This window comes from Odocoileus virginianus, chromosome 7 (genome assembly GCF_023699985.2).
Source record: "Odocoileus virginianus isolate 20LAN1187 ecotype Illinois chromosome 7, Ovbor_1.2, whole genome shotgun sequence".
NCBI lineage: Eukaryota > Metazoa > Chordata > Mammalia > Artiodactyla > Cervidae > Odocoileus > Odocoileus virginianus.
The window spans coordinates 20,950,246-20,963,174 of NC_069680.1; positions in this window are offsets into that span (position 1 = coordinate 20,950,246).

The following is a 12,929-nucleotide window of genomic DNA, read 5'->3' on the forward strand; positions in this document are numbered from 1 at the left end:
AGACTAAGGGGTCCAAGAAAGTGTGTTAATAAGGTTATCTTGGATATAAAGATTCCAACAAATACCCACTTGTCATTATTAATATGTTTATTCACAAGAATACAGAAAGCAGAATTCTTTATATTTGAGAATATTCTTTATGCATGTGTTTTTCTTAAATATATTTTTGACTGAGTTCATTTTATTCAATGAATAGATCATTTTCAGGCTATAGCCTTAGGAAAATGTTCTTATAAAGATATGCATGGTTCCTCATTTTCCCATCTTTTCCACCCTCTTTCTGCCCTCACCGTTAGTCTCTCTTCTTCAGGCTCTGGCTTCAATAACAGGGGAGTGAAGGCAAAAACAAACTGGACATTCTTTAAAACACTTTTGTGAAGGCAGAAATAAAATCAATTAAAACTACTCAGTTTTAGCTTTGTAATTTTTCAGTGTGGTGGATTGACAGTGCCCATTCAACAGAATGATGGTCTGTGAATGAATCTGGCGGCAGGTCATGTGAAAAGATACAGATGCGAGGAGTTTTAGCCAAGTTCACCATGAACTGTGTTAGTTGGCATCAGTGTCATTAGAAATGAGCTAGTAGTTGACTAATTAAAAAGCTACACTTGTTTACACAATGTTATGAATAATAATAATGACCCTTTCCATTGACCAAGGTTGATTGAGCCAGAGGTGGACAGCTGACCCAAGCAAGGGCAATCAGAATTCTTTCCTAGGATTTTTCAAATTGAAATTGAGAAAAGGAGTTGGGAGGGAGGTTCAAGAGGGAGGGGACTTATGTATACTTATGGATGACTCACACTGTCGTATGGTGGAGACCAACACAATATTGTAAAGCAGTTATCCTCCAATTAAAAATACATCAAAAAAAAAAAAGGAAATTGAGGAAGAGAATGAGCCCTCTTAAGACTGAGCCCTTGAGACTTCCCTGGTGGCCCAGTGGTGAAGACTGTACTTCTAATGCAGGGGGCCTGGGTTTAATTCCTGGTGGGGGGAATAGATCCCACATGTCATAACTAAGAGTTTGCAAGTGGTAGCTAGAGATTCTGCTTGTGCAACTAAGAGCCAGGGCAGCCAAACAAATAAAATATTTTTTAAAAAAAGACTGAGCCCCTAAGAAGTAAGACAAGAGGAAAAAAGTTTTCTTCAACTCTTTCAGGATCCCTGATTGGGTCAAAAAAATTAAACTGACAAAGATTAACAGGAGAAAAGTGTACACATTTTATTGAATTTTTACATGTACATGGGAAACTTCACAAGAGAATGAAGACCCAAAGAAGTGTCCAAAGCAGGAAGCTTGTATACTCTGAGACAAGTAAAGAATTTGTGAAGGATTGACAAGACAAAAGGCTTGAGCTAGGGGTAACAAGGGCTTCCCAGGTGGTGCCAGTGGTAAAAGAACCTGCCTGCCAATGCAGGAAACATAAGAGATTCAAGTTCAATCCCTGGGTTGGGAAGATCCCCTGGAAGAGGGCATGGCAACTCACTCTGGTATTCTTGCCTAGAGAATCCCATGGACAGAGGAGCCTGGTGGGCTATGGTCTATAGGTTCTCAAAGAGTCGGACACAACTGAAGCGACTTGGCATGACAACAAACAGGGGTAATAAAGGCTCAGATAGCAGAGTCTGCCTGCACTGCAGGAGACCCAGGTTCAACACAGGGTTGGGAAGATCCACTGGGGAAGGGAATGGCAACCTTTGCAGTATTCTGGCCTGGGAAGTCCCATGGACAGAGGAACATGGTGGGCTACAGCCCATGGGGCTCACAAAGAGTAGGATACGACTGAGCAACTAACACACAAACACCTCAGGGGTGATAAATGGCAATGAAGTAACGAGGAAGACAAGGGTTGGTTTAAGTAGGAAGATAAAGGTTGGTTTAACAAGCTTTGTATGGATTTCTTGGCCCCAAATTCCCTTCTCTGGTAATGAGACTATCTTCTTTCCTCCTTGTGCAGGGAGAGTATCTTCCATGTAGAAGACTTATTGTTTCAGGGAAGAAGAACAAGATGGAAGGGAGTCAGAGTAAATTTCCTGCTTATGTCATTTTTTAATTCCTTCAGCTTCAGATATTTAATATGCCCAGGAGGCATATCTTGGGGTGGGGTGTCCTGAATGAACTCTGTCACAGACAATCTTGCACAGGCTTGTTTCCCACTAAGTGAAATAAGCCCCCCATTGAGCGGAGCTGAGTCACCAAGAGTAGAAAGGAACATGGAGCAAGAGGGTCTTGACAGTGTCCCAGCACCTGGATCCCACTCTTCCTGAAGCCCTGCTGCATTCTGGTTCTGCCCACAGGAGGACGTGGCTAGTTCCAACCTGAAGGGCTGGATCAGGAGATGCTTGGGGTAAGACCTGGAAGATGAGAGACACTGAGAGAGAAAGAAACCCAGAGACCTGGAAGATCAGAGCTGCCCAGCCCAGAAGTGCTAGTGGCGTAGGTGGCTGAGCAGCGTTTGAATGAGAGGGCAGGCTGGGGAGGCAGGACCAGATCTGAAAGAACCAGAACCTGTAAGCCAGGTAAGGAGTTGGAGCTTTATTCTCTAGGCCTTGGGACTCACTGATGGGTCTTAATTAGGGGAATGAAGTTCACTCCCATGGGAGCATGGAGAGACTGAAGTGGCGACAGGCAGGAGCTGGGGTGCCCACGGGAGGTTGCTGCAGAGGTGCAGGTGAAAGGGGAGGAGAGCCCAGACAGGGCGGGGGTGCCGCTAACTCCCAGTACCAGCCCTTCAGCTTTTCCCATCACTGGGTGTGGCTGGAGGGGAGGGGAGGGGGAGTCAAAGTGAAAGGGAACATGTAGCAGCCTTCTGGATTGTTCCACCTGTTACCCTGGGCACCCAGAGCACACATGCCCACACTTGGCCCATCCTGGCTTCCTCAGATGCTAGATTTCCTTCCAAATACATGCAGGGTAGCAGGTGTGGCTGCATGACCTGATGTTCATTCTATGGCCTCTGTCAGCACCCACTGAAAACCAGCAGCTCCCAAGAGGGTGTGCTCTCTCTTCTGGACACATGGGCTCCTCACCTAATAATCCCCTTGATGACTCTTTGTCTGCATCACAAACCATCCGAGATTCCTGCGCCCAGGCAGTCCTCCCAAAGTGCAGCCACCCACCCCATATGGGGCTCTGCCCCTACATGCAGTTCACTTTCCTGAACTTTGTCTATCTTCATTTTGCTGCCAGATGATAACACGAGACCTTTTGTCAGGATGATGGAGTATGGCACACACCCAGGGAAGTCTTGATTGGATCCATTAACTCTGGGACTCACTCTGATTTTCACCATGGCCTTGGCCTTCAGCAGGATACAAATCACTGCCACTGTCCCACAGGACCATCTCCTCTCATTGCACCCCCTCTTCCTCCAGGTTCCCTCTGTCCTTCTCCTCAAGATCTTAGACCGATGCATTTCCCCTGCATTTGCTAATTGGCTCTAGTATCAACCAGCAAACCTTGACTCCTCATAACCCAGAGCTGCATGTTCCACTCAGCACTCCCTCCCTTTTGAAAAAGGCATTATAAACTTACCTTTCAAAAAAGGGTGCTCAAAAAACACATGAAAAGATGCTCAACATCACTCATTATCAGAGAAATGCAAATCAAAACCACAATGAGGTACCATTACATGCCAGTCAGGATGGCTGCTATCCAAAAGTCTACAAGCAATAAATGCTGGAGAGGGTGTGGAGAAAAGGGAACCCTCTTACACTGTTGGTGGGAATGCAAATTAGTACAGCCACTATGGAAAACAGTGTGGAGATTCCTTAAAAAGCTGGAAACAGAACTGCCATATGACCCAGCAATCCCACTTCTGGGCATACACACCAAGGAAACCAGATCTGAAAGAGACACGTGCACCCCAATGTTCATCGCAGCACTGTTTATAATAGCCAGGACATGGAAGCAACCTAGATGCCCATCAGCAGACGAATGGATGAGGAAGCTGTGGTACATATACACCATGGAATATTACTCAGCCATTAAAAAGAATTCATTTGACTCAGTTCTAATGAGATGGATGAAACTGGAGCCCATTATACAGAGCAAAGTAAGCCAGAAAGATAAAGACCATTACAGTATACTAACACATATATATGGAATTTAGAAAGATGGTAACGATAACCCTATATGCAAAATAGAAAAAGAGACTCAGATGTATAGAACAGACTTGTGGACTCTGTGGGAGAAGGCGAGGGTGGGATGTTTCAAGAGGACAGCATCGAAACATGTATATCTAGGGTGAAACAGATCACCAGCCCAGGTTGGATGCATGAGACAAGTGCTCGGGCCTGGTGCACTGGGAAGACCCAGAGGGATGGGGTGGAGAGGGAGGTGGGAGGGGGGACCGGGATGGGGAATACATGTAAATCCATGGCTGATTCATTTCAATGTATGACAAGAACCACTGCAATGTTGTAGAGTAATTGGCCTCCAACTAATAGAAATAAATGGAAAAAAATTAAAAAAATAAAAAAATTTTAAAAAGGGTGCTCAAGGGGACTTCCCTGGTGGTCCAGGGGTTAAGACTCTGTGCTTTCACTATAGGGAGTGTGGGTTCGATCCCAGGTTGGGGGACCAAGATCCCACATCGCCAGGTGGTGCGGCCAGAAAGGGAGGAGGGGCTCAGAGATAATTATTTCTCCCATCTGCCTTTTCTGTTTCATTTTGCCCTCACGTTGCTCTGCATAAAAACATAACATCAATAACTTAATGACTTCCACATTACCGTAATTCCCCTTATTATGCTATATAATCAATTTCTCAGTTCAGTTAAGTTCAGGTGCTCAGTTGTGTCTGACTCTTTGCCACCCCATGCTTTGTGACCCCAAGCAGCATGTCAGGCTTCCCTGTCCATCACCAACTCCTGAAGCTTGCTCAAACTCATGTCCATCGAGACAGTGAGGCCATCCAACCATCTCATCCTCTGTCATCCCCTTCTCCTCTTGCCTCAATCTTTTCCAGCATCAGGGTCTTTTCCAATGAGTCTGCTCTTCACATCAGGTGGCCAAAGTACTGGAGTTTCAGCTTCAGCATCAGTCCTTCCAGTGAATATTCAGGACTGATTTCCTATAGGATGGACTGGTTGGATCTCCTTGCAGTCCAAGGGACTCTCAAGAGTCTTCTCCAATACCACAGTTCAAAACCATCAATTCTTCAGCCCTCAGCTTTCTTTATAGTCCAACTCTCACATCCATACATACTGGAAAAACCATAGCTTTGAGTAAATGGACTTTGTTGGCAAAGTAATGTCTCTGCTTTTTAATATGCTATCTAGGTTTGGTCATAGCTTCTCTTCCAAGGAGTAAGTGTCTTTTAATTTCATGGCTGAAGTCACCATCTGCGGTGGTTTTGGAGCCCAAGAAAATAGTCTCTCACTGTTTCCATTGTTTCCCCATCTATCTGCCATGAGGTGATTGGACTGGATGCTATGATCTTAGTTTTTTGAATGTTGAATTTTAAGCCAGCTTCTTCACTCTCCTTTCACTTTCATCAAGAGGCTCTTTAGTTCTTCTTCATTTTCTGCCATAAGGGTGGTGTCATCTGTGTATCTGAGGTTATTGATATTTCTCCTGGAAATCTTGGTTTCAGCCTGTGCTTCAACCAATTCCTAGGCCCCTTCATCTGCAGAGGGACACCACCCTCCTCTTCCAGCCTGATTGCTGCATCCAGGAGCCTTTTCCACCGCTGCCAATGGACGGTTTTCACTTGCTTCTTTGTCCTTTTGTTCTGTCTAGCTGGTAAGCCCTGCCAATTTTTGCAATGGTTAAGTGCTGTGTTGCCCATGGTAAAAGCAAGTTTCTTTTATGACAAGACAGGCAGGTTCCCTTTTTGCCACTGCAGTTCAGGGCCTTCTGAGATGTCAAAAGGACTATCCTTAGGAGCACCTGTTCCTTGGGTTGGAAGAGAGACCACCAATCGTGGGGACACTCTGACTCTGGATCAGCTCCTCTACAGAAAACTCTTCCCTGTGCCTGGTGTCCTTCCACTGGGGCCCCTCCAGGAACCTCCCAGGTGGGAGTGCTGGGGGTCGTGGCCAGAGAACCCAAACCAGCCAACCTTCCAGAACAAGGGGCTTCCATGCAGCATCCGGGAGACGTGCCTGCGGTGCGCTCAATAAGGGACTTGAGACCTGTCTCCAGAGGCCGCTGCCTCAGCTCCCAGTGGAAAAGAGAGACGAGCTTCTAGCTCTCCAGGAGGGATGTGGGACATGACTGTCCTTACAGCACGCTCAGAGCCGGGCAGGACTCAGCCCCACAGCCACTGTGCTCCAGCTCTCCCGGGACAGTCCCCGAGGATGACTGGTGGGGACCCATGTACCTGATGACCTCCTGCAGCATCGCCTGCCTCAGAGCCAGCCACCAACACTGTCCACCAAGACGCTCACAGCAAGCACCAGACAGGTTCCCCAAGGACCCTCCTTTCCGTGCGTCTTTCTACGTTTTTACCACTCTGTCAAAAACAGTCCGCTTTCCCTGTAAGTACTGTTAGTCTCCTAGCTAAACAAACAGAATATGTGCTGAAATAACTGCATTTCCCACAGGGTTTATGAGTTTTCATTTTTTTGTTTAATTTTGACCATTGGCTCAGTTTCCTAGAATTGACTTCAGAGTGTCTAGGTGTAGGTGTGACTTCGCTTGGAGCATCATTTGAGATACAACAGCAGATCTGAATAGAGGAACCCAAGCCTCGCCCCAAGGCAATACCAAACAGCCCTAGGGTACAGAGCACCCAGTGTCATTTTAAAAAAAATATTTTCATACACTTTTTAAAAAATCAATAAAAATGAAAGGAAAGAACAACAGGAAATATTAGCTCCTAAAGGTTGTTTTAAATCCTTCTTTAATCTTCAACACTAGTTTCATTTTTTTTATTTTTTATTTATTTATTTTTTTTTTTTTACCACTGGAGTTTCATACGTGAATTTGGTTTTGAATAGGGAAAAATTCTATGTCTCCCTTACTCTCAAATGCTGCTTCTGTGATCAGACGTGTGTGCATTTTCCCTCTCCAAGCAATTCTGCAACACCAGCTACTTAGTCCCACAATTTAAATCCATTCTGGTACTATCTACTTGAAGTTAGCCTCAGACTGCACAGGTTAAAAGCTCAGTCCCAAAAGACTGCCCCTCACACTTCAGACGCCAATCATAAGACAAGATTATCACCTGTGCTTCAGACTGACTGGTTGTAAGTCCCCATGACCCCCACTTTGGGTTTGATCATTTACTAGAGCAGCTCACAAAACTCAGGGTAGCAGTGTACTTACTAGATTATGGCAGCAGATGATGAGATGGTTAGATAGCATCACCAACTCAGTGAACTTGAATTTGAGCCAAGTCCAGGAGACAGTGGAGGACAGAGGAGCCTGGCATGCTGCAGTCCATGGGGTCACAAAGAGTTGGACACGACCGAGCAACTGAATGACAACAATAATTATACTCAGGAGCAGCCAGATGGAAGAGATGCATACAGCAAGGCATGGAGCAGTGGGGAGGCTTGAAGCTTCCGTGCCCTCTCCAGGCACACGTCCCTGCAGCACCTTCACATACTCACTCTCAACTACAAATTGGCACTTACCAAGAGCATCGCCAACGACTGAATAACAAAGGCGTTTGCCATCTGCCTCTGCGGAGACTGAAGCCCAGGCTGCTACAGCTGCTGACCTCCAACCACCCCTGAGGGAGCTCAGGGTGGAGTGGGGCCCTCTGTGCTCCAGGGAATCTGGGGGGACGGGTCTTTAGATAGTGGGATGTTTTTAGGAGCAGATTTATGATCTCAATCCTTGCATCTCCTCATATCTAGAGAAGCTTCATGGTGATATCAGATCCTCAGGACTAACAAAAAGCCTTTTGCAAAATGAGCACTTCATGGTATTGAACTCCCCCTTCACCAAAAGCTTATGTATGTCTTTCCCCCAGTGTCACTTTGGAGCATCTCTCAGAGCTATCTGGGATGCTGCCTCCCGGGCGGCAGTCCTCACTTTGCCCCAAATAAAACTGAACTCACAACTCTCAAGTTGTACGTCTTTTTTTAGTCAACATCACCAACCCAGGATTTTTATGGAGACTTCATTTTGAAGGCTCAGTTGATAAAAATCATTGACTACTGCTGATTAAGTTGATCTCCAACCCCTTTCCCCTCCCAGGAGGTGAGACTGAAAATTTCAGCACTCTAATTATATGGTTGATTTCCCTGGCAACAAGCCTTCATTCTTAGGGCTTTGCAAGAGTCATCCCATTAATGTAGTTAGGTAGTTAGAACAGAAAACAGGAGTCCAAAATGGCGGTGGCTAAAAGACGAAGAAGGGAAAAGCCCAGAAAATAGAACAAAGGCAGGTCCAAGGACCGGAGTGAGGACTTCAGGTAGAACAAATGACACTTCTGGCTAACCCAATTTACATATGGCAGGCCCAGGGGGAGGAAATAAAAACACAAAAAGAGGAGCCAAAGCGCTCTTTCTCTCTCTCTCTCCCATGCGTGTGGTCTCTCTCTCTCTCTCTCCCTCTCTCTCCCTCTCTCTCCCTCCCCTGCACTGGTTCACGTCTTTGGGTCGGCATGCCCTCACACCTGGAGGACGGATTCTCCTGCTATTTTCTAAATAAAATAGAGCTGTAACACTGATTTGTCTAAGAGCTATAACACAGTCTGTCCAAGACCCGAGAGCTGTGACGCGCCAAGGGCTTTAATGTCCGTCACTCCAAATCTTTGTTGTGACGAGACAGAACTGAGGAGCATACACTTGCCTGACAATATGAACTCATGTGATTGAAAGAAGATTGTTGTGAATAACAACAGTCACCCATTTTTATCTTCATCACTCTGAAACTATTTTAGGAACTGGGAATAAAAATGAAATAACAAAAGATACCCTTATAGCTCTTATCACTTAGGAAATCACAAGGGTTTTCAGGGTTATGTGCCAGTAACCCTGGAGGAAGACCAAGATAAATATACTAAGTGATGATCAATGGAATGCAGGAGGAATTGTTGAATACCACTTCCAAGTTTTAGCTCTAAAAATCCTCCTTCACGATCATTCATTTCCTTTCTGCCAGCTGAATGCAAAGAAGACAAGACCTTAGAAGATGAAACACCCACATCATGGAAGAAACTTTAGTCCCTAAATACATTAGAACAGTCTAAGACCCTCTGCCCACTTCCCAGTAACTGGAACAAAACCTCATTGGATCATAATATGAGCAAGAAATGAAATTTTGCTGTCTTAAATCATTGAGGTTGAGGGGTTTTTTGTTTTTTATTTTTGTTTTTGTATTGGTCTACCTCATGTGCCTACTAAAATAATTTTAAAACTTCTAACCAGAAAGTTTACAAAACAACCTCCATATCTTATATGCCATCTACCACATTCCTCATAGAGACTCCTCAGTGTAAGTCCACACTCACCCAGCACCATTCTGGCTTGTGTTGTCACAGTACGTGAATGAACATTGATGGTTACTTTCAGTTTGGTTCATTGTCCTGATTGACCATATTGACACCTGGCAGCTCAATAATTCGTTCTTAACTGCTGGACTTTGTCTCAGTGGCACCCACCCAAACATTTCTAGAAACAGAAGCATGTTAGATTCTAATGCATCTCAGGGCTGAGGCCCAGTCGGCCATTTTTCTTGCCACCCCCACCCCCAAACATCCTTTCTCTTTTTCCTCTCCTCCCCCAAATCCTTCTCTCCTCACCATCTGCTGTATCACTTAGTTTCTCCTGAATTTATCAGCTGAGCACCTATTTCTACTAATGTCAGTGCCTATCATCCTATATCTTCCTGATCAACAGTTATATCACAATATCACAATCATGTGCTTGATATGTACTTGGTACATATCAGGTACATAACATGTACTCAGTCATATTGTGAAAATAGATGATGACCAAGGGAAGGGGAAGGACTGGAGACAGATTCCGGGGGCTCTGGCTTGCATAATAGAAAGAGAAATGTGCTTAGGGGAAGATGACTGCTTCACTTTGGGACATGCTGTGTCTAAGGTGGTGTCATTCAACCAGGTGAAGATGTCGCATCGATTTATGGACGGGTGTGCCAAGCTCTCGCCCATGCAGATGGGAGAAAAGCCATGGGCATGGACCATCTGCCATGCTGTTATAGGGGCTTCCTGGGAGCAATTGGAACTTCTGAGTGTTGGGGATCAGCCAATTCTGGGGAAAGAAAGGAAACGAAGGAGCTTTCCACCATCCAGCCAAGCAGGAAGGCACTTCTCATGTTTTCACCAGGGAAACTAGCTCTGCATCTCACCCTGCTGCTCTTTTCAGGGAGGAAATACGAGCAGAAGATCAGAGGCCCCACCTCCCCACTGCCGAGTCAGACTGACCGCACTCAGGTTTCTTTCTTTCCTCCGCCATAAAGACAGAAAAATAATTGCCTTCACACAGCCTGCATGGAAACCCTATGGAAAGGCTCAGATTCAAGAAAACACAGGAAGGTCACAACAGAGACAGTTGCAGGTCAACAGGGCCTGTGCCTTCTACCCTGCCTCTAGCGAGAAGGAGGCTCTCAGCAATAGGGCCATTGCTTGGAGGGGAGCAGGGGGCTCAGAGCTGGCTTACAAATCAGCTGCACTGAGACAGGGTGCAGAAAAGGGTCTCCTGCTGGTGACAGCAACTCCCGTGACCAGTGCACACCCTCTCATTCCTCAGCACACCCAGGCTTTGGCTGGTTGTGACAGAAATGGTTGCACAAATAGACATTTCTCCAAAGAAGGCATGCAGATGGCCAAAGGCACATGAAAAGATGCTCAACATTGCTAATTATCTGAGAAGTGGAAATCAAAACTACAATGAGGTACCACCTCACACGGGTCAGAATGATCATCACCAAAAAGTTTACAATAAATGCTGGAGAGGGTATGGAGAAATGGAAACCCTCCTACACTGTTGGTGGGAATGTAAATTGGTACGGCCACTATGGGAGACTCCTTAAAAAACTAAAAATGAAAAATTTTTAAAAACTAAAAATAGGGCCCAGCAATCCCAACTCCTGGGCTTATATCCTGAGAAAGCCATAATTTGAAAAGATACATGCACCCCAGTGTTCACTGCAGCACTATTAACAACAGCCAAGACGTGGAAGCACTGCAGATCGTGTGACGATCTGCACATCGGCAAAAGAACAGGTAAAGAATATGTGGTACATATATACAATAGAATGTACTCAGCAATTAAAAAGAACAAAATAATGACATTCAACATGGATGGACCTAGAGATTGTCATACTGAGTGAAGTAAGCCAGACAAAGACAAATATCATATGATATCATTTATATGTGAAATCTAAAAAAATGGTACAAATGAACCTATGTACAAAACAGAACCTGGTAACAAACAGATGAAAAGATGTTCAACATCGCTCATTATTAGAGAAATGCAAATCAAAACTACAATGAGATGTCACCTTACACCAGTCAGAATGGCCCTCATCAAGAAGTCTTCAAACAATAAATGCTGGAGAGGGTGTGGAGAAAAGGGAATGCTCTCACACTGTTGGTGGGAATATAAATGGATACAGCCACTATGGAAGATGGTATGGAGATGCCTTAAAAAATAGGAATAAAACCACCATATGACCCAGCAATCCCACTCCTAGGCATATACCCTGAAGAAACCAAAACTGAAAGAGACACATGTATCCCACTGATCATTACAGCACTACTTACAATAGCTAGAACCTAGACGTCCATCAACAGATGAATGGATAAAGAAGCTGTGGTACATATACATAATGGAATATTACTCAGTCACAAAAAAGAATGCATTTGAGTCGGTTCTAATGAGGTGGATGAACCTAGAACCTATTATACAGAGTGAAGTGAGTCAGAAAGAGAAAGATAAATACCATATTCTAACACATATATACGGAATCTAGAAAAATGGTACTGAAGAATTTATTTACAGGGCAACAATGGAGAAACAGACAGGAATAGACTGATGGACATGGGAAGAGGGGAGGAGAGGGTGAGACACATAGAAAGAGTAACATGGAAACTTATATTACCACATGTAAAACAGACAGCCAACAGGAATTCGCTGTATGGCTCAGGAAACTCAAACAGGGGCTCTGTATCAACCTAGAGGGGTGGGGTGGGGAGGGAGATGGGAGGAAGGCTAAAAAGGGAGGGGATATATGTATACCAATGGCTGATTCATGTTGAAGTTTGACAGAAAACAGCAAAATTCTGTAAAGCAATTATCCTTCAATAAAAAATTAATTAATTAAAAAAAAAAAACAGAACCTGAGTCACAGATGTAGAAAAAACTTGTGGTTACCAGAAGAAGGGATGATAAATTGGGAGATTGGGATTTATATATATACACTAGGGTCGCAAAGAGTTGGACATGACTTAGCAACTGAACAACAACTGATACTACATACAGAATAGGCAACTAACGAGAACCTAGTGAAAAGCACAGAGAACTCTGTTCAATACTCTCTAATGATGGCAAATAGATGGGGAAACAATGGAAACAGTGACAGACTTTAATTTCTTGGGCTCCAAAATCACTGCAGATGGTGACTGCAGCCATGAAATTAAAAGACACTTGCTCCTTGGAAGAAAAACTATGACCAACCTAGATAGCATATTAAAAAGCAGAGACATTACTTTGCCAACAAAGTCCATCTAGTCAAAGCTATGGTTTTTCCAGTAGTCATGTATGGATGTGAGAGTTGGACTATAAAGAAAGCTGAGGGCTGAAGAATCGATGATTTTGAACTGTGGTGTTGGAGAAGACTCTTGAGAGTCCCTTGGACTGCAAGGAGATCCAACCAGTCCATCCTAAAGGAGATCAGTCCTGGATGTTCATTGGAAGGACTGATGCTGAAGCTTAAACTCCAATACTTTGGCCACCTGATGTGAAGAACTGACTCATTGGAAAAGACCCTGATGCTGGGAG